The sequence below is a fragment of the Dasypus novemcinctus genome, chromosome 1 (genome assembly GCF_030445035.2).
Source record: "Dasypus novemcinctus isolate mDasNov1 chromosome 1, mDasNov1.1.hap2, whole genome shotgun sequence".
NCBI classification, from domain to species: Eukaryota; Metazoa; Chordata; class Mammalia; order Cingulata; family Dasypodidae; genus Dasypus; species Dasypus novemcinctus.
In genome coordinates, this window is record NC_080673.1 from 37,093,840 (window position 1) to 37,105,179 (window position 11,340).

Below are 11,340 nucleotides of genomic sequence, written 5' to 3' on the forward strand. Positions count from 1 at the left end.
CCTTGGATTAAAGAAGGGAAACAGTTTTGGTAATATGTTTAGGGATGATATTCATACAATAAATAAGATTTCACCCTGCTATTTACAGTTTCATTCATGTTTCAGGGACTGATAAATGAGAACTAACCAATTACAGAGGAGAAAGAGGTTTAAACAACAATATCAGTACATAAGTACAATATTGCTTTAGAATTACCATAGTATGAAAAACATGGTTATGTTTCTAGAAGACGACACTGCAGTTTCCATAAAAACACTCCATAGTGCTGGAACTGGCTCAGGGCTATTTTGCCAGTGATGAGTGATACTAAAGACAAACATTTTTGAGCCCTAATGTATATTAGGTATTGTGCTAGAATTTCTATCTGCGTATCTGGTTTACTTTTCAAAACAATCCTATGAATTAGGTGTACTATTTGTCCCCATTACACAAGCTGAGCAAGGCAACTTGAAAACTATCTCTGCAATGGAATTGGTTTCTGGAGCATATTCATTTAGTGAATCATTAAAAAGCATATCTCTGTTGGCCATATGGTGACACTGATTTGCTTTTGCCACAAATGAAAACACGATTGAGGAAGACACATTGACAAGGCTTGTGACCACGTGTCCCTTGCTAGCAAATCAGAAAAGAATTTTTCAGTGGTTTTTTAATATTATCTACGTATTCCAATTCCTGCCCCTGGAATGTGAGAGAGGAACTTCCAGAGTCCTGAGAGTAGGTGTGAGGTAGAAAAAGCACATCTGATTATTAGCTCCAATATGTGATTTTCAGGGTAAGACTGTGAAGGAGAAAACTCTAGATGGGGTGATGGTACCCTTGTAAATGGTCACTGAAATGTGGGAGCACTTTGTGTAAATATATTGGAGAATGTTTAATTCTTCTGTAAGCCTTTGCCAAATTCATAATTACATACTCCATGAATTTTATAAACTAAATTAAAGTATCTGTCAATACCTCAAAACCTAAGACTTTTAGGAAAATGCCCAGGTTTCTGTGGTTTCTGAGCTGAGCATACAAAGTCTGTAAAGTTAGAGATATGAGTTCCCACGGCTGTCAGGCTCTTGCTGCCTTCTCAAAGTGATGGAATTTATGCTGGTTTACTTAAACACAGGATCTGGAAAGCATGATGGTTTCAGGGTAAATAAATAGTACAAGCTGGTGATACTTCCTTTTTATGAAAGAATATCAGTTAATCAATGTAAAAGGAATGATATAGTTAGAAAATCACAAGCCTGAATCTTCCAATGAAATAACTCATACAGGCAACAACAAAAGTTTGCCAAGCCAGGGTCCATGAGTAAAGCAGTCATAACCTATTTGGCTATTCTCTGGCTCTATATTTGGTTTGGGATGCCCTACTTGTTCTTGTAGTCTCTGTATTTTCATGGAATAATTTTGTTCCCCCCTCTTTCCCTCTCTTCTTCTTTCCTTTCCTTCTTTTCCTTCCTTCTTTTCCTTTCTTCCCTGCTTTAATAGCCATTTATGGAGACCATGTACAGAGAATTGGCATTGGGGATGCAAACACTCTTAACATCCATTCTCTATCCTTGAGGAACAAGGGGAAAGATCATGAGCAGAAATTAGGTTTTGAATACCAGCACTATCGCATTCAAGCTGTGGGAGTTGGGCTATGTGACTTAAACCTGCTGAGCTTGAGTTTTCTGCTTATCAGAGTTATTGTGAGGATAAATGAGAGAGAACTTTGAAAGCATCCCAACAAAAACAATGGCAGAGAGTAAGCATCTGAGGACCTTCAGTTCAAGACCTTTCCTATCCCCTCCATCCCACCTGCAGACAAGTGTTTAAGAGTGCCTTAGCCCAGGTCCTCCTCTGCAGTCAGGCCCCTGTGCTCCACTCACACCTGAAACATGGACATCTCTGCCATATCTCTGTCCTAGCTACACCTTTTTAATCACCAAAGACTCTGCCTGTTCACTTCAGACTCTAATCATTAGTCAACTGAAGAAAACTCAAGGGCAGAAGAAAAAGAAATGGAAGCTGGTTCAGCTATTCAAATTTAGCCTAATTAGAGACAAGTATTGCATGACAGGTTGCAGCATGCTCTTTTATGCCATGTATGATGGTTAGGCTCATGTGCCAACTTGGCAAGGTGATGGTGTCCAGTTGTTTGGTCAAGCATGTACTGGGGTGATTGTCATTGTGAGGACATTTTCTGGACTTAAATCATCAGAATGATTACATCTACAATCAACTGAGGAGATTGCTTTCAACAAAAAGAGACTTCTCATTCAATCAGTTGAAGACTTTAAAAGGAGAAATGATGATTTTAACACTTGTAAGATAGAATTACCATCTTTACTTCAGCCAGCCAGCTTCTCCTGGGAATCTCAACAGCCTTCCGTAAAAAACTGGGACTTGTACATCCCACAGTCATATGAGACAATTCTTATAAAAACATCATAATATTTACATATATCTCCTGTCAGTTCAGTTTCCCTATAGAACACTGACTAATACAGCTTTGGTACCTGGAGTGCTTCTTGAAGAAGAGCAATTTAAGGATGAGATTTGGGAATTGGTTCTGAGGTTTTTGGAACTGGTTCTCTAATTTGAATAGATTCAAAGGCACTAATGATTATATTTCCAATAATCAAGATGGCACCAATAGTCTATGCTATGATTTGACAACAGATATTCACAAAATATCACTACTGTATAAAGCTACTCAAATGCTTATAAGAGGCAAGGCTCTGGGTGAGAGGTTTTGAAACCTTAACAGTTTTGTGGATTAAAAGGTATAATGATGTTGTTGGTTGGTTATTCCTATATATGCTCAGTAAGGTAATAAAAGAAAGGGATGAGCTGAAGCCTTCAAATTTGCAATTTAAGTGCCACATGAAGTACTTGAAAGGTTCTATGTGTTCCCTGGAGGAAAATATTATTTTTTTGTAGCAGCAGATGTGAGATTTCTGAAAACCAGACTCAGAGTCTCATTTGTGTGAGTAGCTGAATTTTAATGTAAGCTAAATTCCCAAGCTTGCAGAGTGTCTGCTGTTAAAGTGAAGGCACTGATTGGAAAGAAATGGGATCCTGAAAATTTGAATGGGGATATGTGGATTGATAGTGATGGCAGTAAGGACATTGAAACCCTAGATTTTGCTGATTCTTTGCCAGATAAATCTTAATGGTCTCACTGAGGAACCAGCTACCATACCTCCAGTTAGCCCTAAGGATTCTGCCATCCAAACTCCACCTGAAGAGATCACTTTGCAGTGCCTGATAAACCTCTACCCATCTCCTCTGAGCAAACAGTCCTCACTCCTCTGTCTGAAGAGATTAATCCTGTTCACCAGATGAAACAGCAATGGAATGTCCTGAGATAATTGGCTTGGAAGTCACTTCAAATTCTTCTTACAAACCACCCCACCATCCCTCTTTTCTTTAACTAGACTGAAGTCCCAAGAGGCCACCAAAAGATGAGTTTCAAAGTATGGCCCATGAGGAGTACTTTACACTCTAGGGACTGTATGAATTTTCCAATTTATATGTGTGGAAATGGATATTAAGGGTGTGGGATAAATGTGGAAAGAATATAAAGTTGGTTCAGGCATAATTAATTGATATGGATCCACTAAACAGAGATTTTGTATTCAATGTTGTAGCTTGAGGGATTAGAAAGAGCTTTAATAGTTTGTTTGAGTGGTTGACTAAACATGGACCAAAAAGTGTCCTTCATTACCTGAGAACTGACTTCATGGTAGAACTTTCCTGGTGTAATATAGATGAAGGGATCCAAACATAGCGAGATTAAAATGTTAGAAAGGATTTATCATGTAAGACCTGCTCACCCACCCAGGAATGTCCAGAGGACACACCTTTCAGGATGACCATAAGGAATAAATTTATGAGAACTACTCCATCATTTCTGAAGAGCTCTGTGATTGCTCGTCTCAGTAGATCATATATTACTGTGGGAACTGTTGTCACTGAACTGGAATCCTTAAACAAAATTGCTAGGGACAAGTTGGGCATGACAACAATAATGGCCAGCACACTCAAAGCAGCAATCAAAATAGTCTGACTTGCAGAGACTTATGATGTTGATTGGTAGATATGGGGTACCTAGAAGTAAAATAGATGGGCAGTCTACTAAATTCTTATTTAACCTATATAAGCACAAGAGTTCTAGGTCAAATGAACAAAAGCCTAACCTGAGTTAGAAAAATGGGGAGCCATGGCCCTGTAGTAGTTTGAGGCTTTTATGAACCTTAGAAAACCATGTTCTTAGAGGTAATCCTTTGCTGTGGGTGTAAACCTATTGGATATGGGAGCTTTTGATCGTATTACTTCAGTAGGGCATGAGCCAGGATGGGTCTTAATCCTCTTACTTGAGTCCTTTATAAATGGGATAAACATGGACAGAGAGATAGACAGAGAATCCAACGGAAGCAGACAGAAAAACAAACAAACAAACAAAAAATGTACAGAGAAAACCCACAGAATCTAAGAAAGTCACAGGAGCAGAGAGAAACCCACAGAAGTTGAGAGAAATATAGAAACCAGAAGTTGTGGGCAATGGAGCCTGAATGAGAAGGCAGAGACCAACAGACTCCACCATGTGCCTGGCCAAGCAACAGAGGAGTTCAGGATGACTAGCACCTGATCTTTGGGGAAAGAATTGACTGATGAAGCATTGATTCGGGCACTTTTCTCAGCCTCGTAACTGTAAGCTGATAAACAGATAAATCCGCTCTGTAAAAGTGATTTTAGCAGCTTTTAGCAAACCAAAACAGGTCTTTTAATCAGTTCCCAGACTTGAGACATTTTATAGACCCAGAGGTCTTTGAATAAAGGGAAGGCCAGTTCACCTTGGGAAAGGACCCTGTTACATGGCCCAAAATTCATAATTTATAAAGGACCCTTCCAGCCTTCCCCAAAGAGCACTGAGGACTTTTACCAGGGTAACTGTATATTGGAGAAAAGTAAATGATGAGATATTTTGGGGATTATTGGACACTGGTTTGGAACTGACATTAATTCCAGGAGACGCAAAATGTCACTGTAGTCTACCAGAGGGGGGACTTATGGAGTTCAGGTGATAAATGGGGTTTTAGACCATATCTGTCTCATAGTGTGTCCAGTGGGTCCCCAAACCCATTCTCTGATTATTTCTCCATTTCCGGAATGCACAATTGGAAAAGACATATTCAACAACTGGCAGAATCCCCATAATGGTCCCATGAATTGTGGCGTGATGGCTATTATGGTAGGAAAGAGCTAGTGGAAGCCTCTAGAACTGCCCATACTTGGCAAAATAGTAAATCTAAAGCAACACTGGATTTCTGGGGGGGATTGCCAAGATTAGTGTCACCATTAAGGACTTGAAGTATACCACATCCCCATTCAACTCTCCTAATTGGTTTGTGCAGAAAACAGATGGATCTTAGAGAATGACAGAGGATTACTATAAACTTAACTAGGCAGTGATTCCAATTACAACTGCTATTCCAGATGTAGTATCATTACTTGAGCAAATCAACACATCCCCTGGTACTTAGTATACAGTTTTTATCTGGACATTGCTTTTTTCACAAATGCTTTTAATAAAGACCAGCAGACACCTCATGCTTTCAGCTGACAAGGCCAGCAATTCATCTTAATTGTCCAATCTCAGGTGTACATCAAATCTCTAGCCATGTATCAAAATTTCATCTACAGGGAACTTGATCATCTCTCCCTCACACAAGACATCAAACTGGTCCATTAAATTGATGATATGTTGATTGGACCCCGTGGGTAAGAAGTAGTAATATTCTATTATTGGTAAGGCATTTGCATGTCAGATGATGGGAAATAAATCCACAAAAATATTTAATACAGTGCCGTACCAGCTCAATGAAATTTCTAGATTTCCAGTGTTGAGGGGCATGTCAAAATATCTCTTCCAAAGTAAGGGATAAGCTGTTGAGACTGGCCAATCAATAAAGAGGAACAACACCTAGTTGGCCTCTTTAGATTTTGGAGACAACATATTCCTCATTTGAGTGTGCTACTCTGGCCCATTTACTGAGTGACCAGAAAAGCTGCTAGTTTTTTGACTAGGGGCCAGAACAAGAGAGGCTCTGAAACAGGTCCAGGCTGCTATGCAAACTAATCTGCCATGTGGGCCATATTATCCAGCAGATCCAATGGGGCTAGAAGTGTCAGGATCTAATAAAAATGTTGTCTGGTAACTTTAACAGTCCCCATAGAAGAATCACAACACAGACCCTTGGGATTTGACCCTTGTCAACCTCATCAGGTAACTACTCCCCTTTTGAGAAACAGCGTTTGACCTGCTAGAAACCAAAGGCTTACCCATGGGCCACCAAGTTACCATGAGACCTGAATTGCTTATCATGAGCTTGTTGTTGTCTGACACACCAAACCATAATGTTGGATATGTACAGTGGCGCTCCATCATAAAATGGAAGTGGTATATTTGAGATACAACTTGAGCAGGTCCAGAAGGCACAAGTAAGGTACCTAAGGAAGTTCCCAAATATCTATAGCTCCCACTCCTGCCACATTACCTTCTCTATTCCAGCCCATAGTTATGACATCTTAGAGAGTTCTTCACAATCAGTTGACTGAGGGAGAGAAAACTCAGGCCTGGTTTTCAGATGATTCTGTACAATATTCAGATATCACCAGAAAGTGGACAGTGCAGCACTGCAATCCCTCCTGGAATGTCCCGGAAGGACAGTGGTTAGAGGAAATCATACCATTTGGTGGAACTTTGAACGCTGCACCCAGTTTTTCAATTTACTTGGAAGGAAAAATGGCTGAAAGAGTGCTTATATACAGACTCATAGGCTGGATGATAGTGATTTGGAAGGAATTTGATTGGAAAATTGGTGACAAAGATAGACCATTCTAAGTGGGCAAAAGGACATGAAGATATGTGGAACTGGCGTAGCTCAGGGTTTGAGCACTGGCTTCCCACGTACAAGGTCGCAGGTTCAATCCCCTGCCCTGGTACTTCAAAACCAACAAACAAACATTGTGCTAGTTTGAGATTATTTATGAATCCCCCCAAAAAAGGTTATTTGTAAACTATTCCTCTGTGTTTGATATCCTTTGAATGTATTAGATTCAGCTGACAAGTCTTGATTAAATTACTTGTTAGTATTGGGGTTTGATTCAACCACCACATCAGTAAGGTGTGACTCAGGGTTGAGTCCCCGCTCCCCTTGGTGGGCTTATATGAACAGATACTCACTCAAGAAGACATACAGAAAAGGAGAGAACTTGGTCATTTTGGTGCTGCCATGTGACAGAAAGGAGAAGGCTCAAAAAGTTAAAGCCCTATGAAGAGAGATGAGCCATTTGCCTAATAGTTCACAGCTGAAGAGGAAAAAGCAGTTGAGCAGCTAAGAAGGCCGAGAGACCAGGCAGAGGTCACCCATCATCTTGCTTCAACACATGGTAAATGACTTTGATGAGAAAGCAGCCTTGAGATGGACTCTTTGAGGTGTTGTAACTATAAGTTTTTACCCCAAATAAATACCCTTTATAAAAGCCAACAGATTTCTGGTACTTTGCATCAGCACCCCTTTGGATGACTAATACAACCATGAAGATATTTATGTCCTACATTAATGCTTACCATAGGGTGAATTCCGCATAGGAAGATTTTAATAATCAAGTGGATAAGATAACTCTTTGTATACCATTTTGCCTCTTTTCCCAGTCACGTCTGTCATTACCTGAGGGATCATGATCAACATGGTCATTCTAGGAATGGAAGTGATTCATGGCTTCAGCAGCATAGACTTCCACTTACAAAGGCCGACCTGGCTACAGCCACTGCTGAGTGCTGAATCTTCCAGCAGCAGACCCACCACTCAGTCACTGATATGGCACCATTCCCCAAAGTGATCAGCCTGCTACGTGGTCACAGGTTGATCACATCAGATAAATTCAATCATGGAAGTGGCAGTGATTTGTTCTAACTGTAATAAACATATACTCGGGATATGGGTTAGCCATCCCTACATGCAATGCTTCTGCAAAAACTACTACCCATGGACTTTCAGAATACTTTATCCACTATCACAGTATTTCACACAGCATTGCTTCCAATCAGTGAGCCCACTTCATGGCAAATAATGTGTGGGAATGGGCACATGCCCATGGAATTCATTGTTCTTACAGTGTTCCCCATCATCGTGAAGCAGCTGGATTGATAGAATGGTGGAATGGCCTTTTGAAGACTCTATTATGTTACCTTGCAGGGCTGGGGCAATGTTCTCCAGGAGACTGTGTGTGCTCTAAATCTGTATCCACTCTTTGGTGCTATTTCTCCCATAGCCAGGATTCACAAGTCCAGAAATCAAGGGGTAGAAATGGGAGTGGAACCACTCACTATCATTCCTAGAGATCTACTTGAAAAATTTTTGCTTCCTGTCCCTGCAACCTTAAGCTCTGCTGATCTACAGGTTTTATTTCCAAAGGAGGAGTGCTTCCACCATGGGACAGCAATGATTCCTTTGAACTGGAAGTTAAGACTGCCATCTGGCCACTTTGGGCTCCTCCTCAATCAATAGGCAAAAAATTGGAATTACTCTGATGGCTGGGGTGATTGATCCTGACTAACAAAGGGAAATAGTCCTACAACTACACAATGCAAATAAAAAAGAGTTTGCCTGGAATGCAGGAGATCCCCTAGGGCTTCCATTAGTTCAACCATGTGATTAAAGTCAATGGAAAACTATAAGAACCCAATCCAGGGAGGACTACCAATGTCCTCCAAACTTCAGGAATGAAGGTTTAGACCACTCCACCATGCAAAGAACCATGACCAGATGAACTGTGATGATGTAATCAGTTACAGAAATGAAGACTGTAATGCTTTATGAATATTTTTTCCTTGTTTTGTTTTTAGTATATTTGTTATGTACATAAAACAAATATTTTTTCTTCCCTATCTTATCCCCTTATCCTATGGCATAAGTTCTATTAATTTCATGTTGAAGTATTTAAGTTATAGGATATCAACTTTAAGAATGAATATTACTCAAGGACTTGCACTGTATTTTGAAGAGATTTAGTGCATTTCTAATTGTATGCAGTACAGTTGAATATTCTTAGGCAAAAATTATGACTATTTTATTAAATTTAAAAATTAAGTATGATTTAAGGTGATGTGTATGGTTGACAAGATAATAAGAGGTAAACTCGTGATAGTTAAGTTCATATGTCAACTCTGCCAGGAGTTCAGTTGGTTGGTCAAGAAAGCATGGCCTAATTGTTATAGTGAGGAAATTTTGTGAACTTAAAGCATCAGTAAGTTGATTGCATCTATGACTGATTACATCTACAGTCAGTTTAGGAGATAGCCTTCAACAGTGAGAGACGTTTTCTGTGAGGAATTGAAGGCCTTATTAGGAGAAGCGGTTATTTCAGCAGTGATAAGACAGAATTTCCATCTCTACTTCAGCCAGCCAGCTTCTCCTCGAGAATTTGTTGAGGAACTTCATCAGAGTTCCCAGCTTGCTGCCTGCCCTACAGAATATAGAATTTGGCATCCTCACAGTTGTGTGAGACAATTCTTATAAAAATTTCATAATATTTACATATAGCTCCTGTCAGTTCTATTTTCCTAGACAACCCTGACTAATATACCACGTGCACAAATTTTCATAAAAACTTGAAGCTAGAGGTGACTATTGTACTTAATATACTTCTATAAAAAAGTGTTTTCTTCTACCACCTGATAAATCTATTGGCTAAAAATAATTTTGGGACAAATATTCAAAGGTAAGGAACATTCTCAATCAGCCTGCCTTAGAGAGATTTTTGAAATTTTGTTATTATTTGAAATTTTGAGTGTCTGTGAGACCTCAAACTTAGAGCAGCTGGCTGTTATGTATTTTTCATACTCTCCTTGATCTCCATAACATCTGCATGATCTATAGTTTCTGACATTGTTGAAGGTTTTAGTTTCTCCTTTTGCCCTTCCTGCCCCTGGATTAGATGATATTGAATAAGGGCCCATAGGTTTGGATGAGCTTTGTGTGGATATTCTAAGTGCCAGACCACTAAAGAAAAAACAGGGTTGACATCAAAGGCTGTCTCTCCCCCTCCCCCGAACTCACAGGAAAGGCCTGTGCACAGTGACCTACTCAGGTTCTTTTTCTCTCTTTAGATGGCAAAGTTTAGTTTCTTGGGCTCGTTCTATGTGCAAAGATGAGGCAGCATGCATGTTGCAGGCCTGAGTGACTCTGATACAAACCAACAGAGTGATGTTAGATTATCTACTTCTGCTTTCTAGGCCTTTCAATTTATTGTTCTGACAGTGAGGTCTTTGGACTAGACAATGTATTCTAATATTTATGTTCTTACATTCTGTGACTTTAGTATGATTTCCCCCTACTTCTGGGGGAAATCTTCTAATGAAAATTCCTGTAAATAATGTTTTACAAAAGCAAGTTTTGGTGAGGGAAAAATCAGGGCAGTGTAATACAAAGGAATGGTGGGATTCGTTAGGCTGGGTGGTCAGGGATGGCTTTGCTGGGGAGGAAATACTAAGCTGAAAATGGCAAGGAGGAGACTGCTTTACTAAGATAAGGGGTAAAGCATTGCCAGCAGAGGAAACAGCCTCTAAAAGGGGTCTAAGCGGGGATGAGCCTCCCTGGCACCGAGGGATCACTGCCAAGTACCGGCTGATGATGCAACTAGAAAATGACCTTGAATTAAAAGTTCAAAGCAGACCAGCAGAATATCCCTGTCTACATATAATAACAGGAGTTTAAAATGCTGTTTGACCTAATGTAAGGGGGAAATGGAAAGGAGAAATGAGTTTATATGGCTATGAGTCTCTAAAAAAGAGTCTGGAGGTTGTCAGAAGGATTGCCCTTATGCACACCTGAGCAGAGTCGCAGAGACAGATAAAGTAGATACAATCCCAGGTATTGGTTCTTTTGAGGGCTAAAGAGACCCACAGGTTCTATGGTCATGGTAGATGGGGTTTCACTGCCATGTCAATTGGCCCTTCTTTGGAGCCGGTGTTTCTGTGTGATGGAGCTGGACACAGATGGGATCTCTTTTCACAAGACTTTCATGCTACTTTACTGGAATTGTAGTTGTTGCTGGGATTTAAGATATATCTAGGGGATTTGAATCTCTGGACTGACAATATGATGGCCAGGCCCTGAGCCTCAACAGACTTCAACTCCTACACTCTGATTTATTGGACTTACCCCACTCAGCTAACATGGAGTTGAAGAATGTCAACCATCACACCATGGAGCCTAGAGTGCCTACAACTGAAAGCAGGAGGATTGCATCCAGTATCCATGTGGAATCTAAGCCTCCTCTTGACATAGATGTGC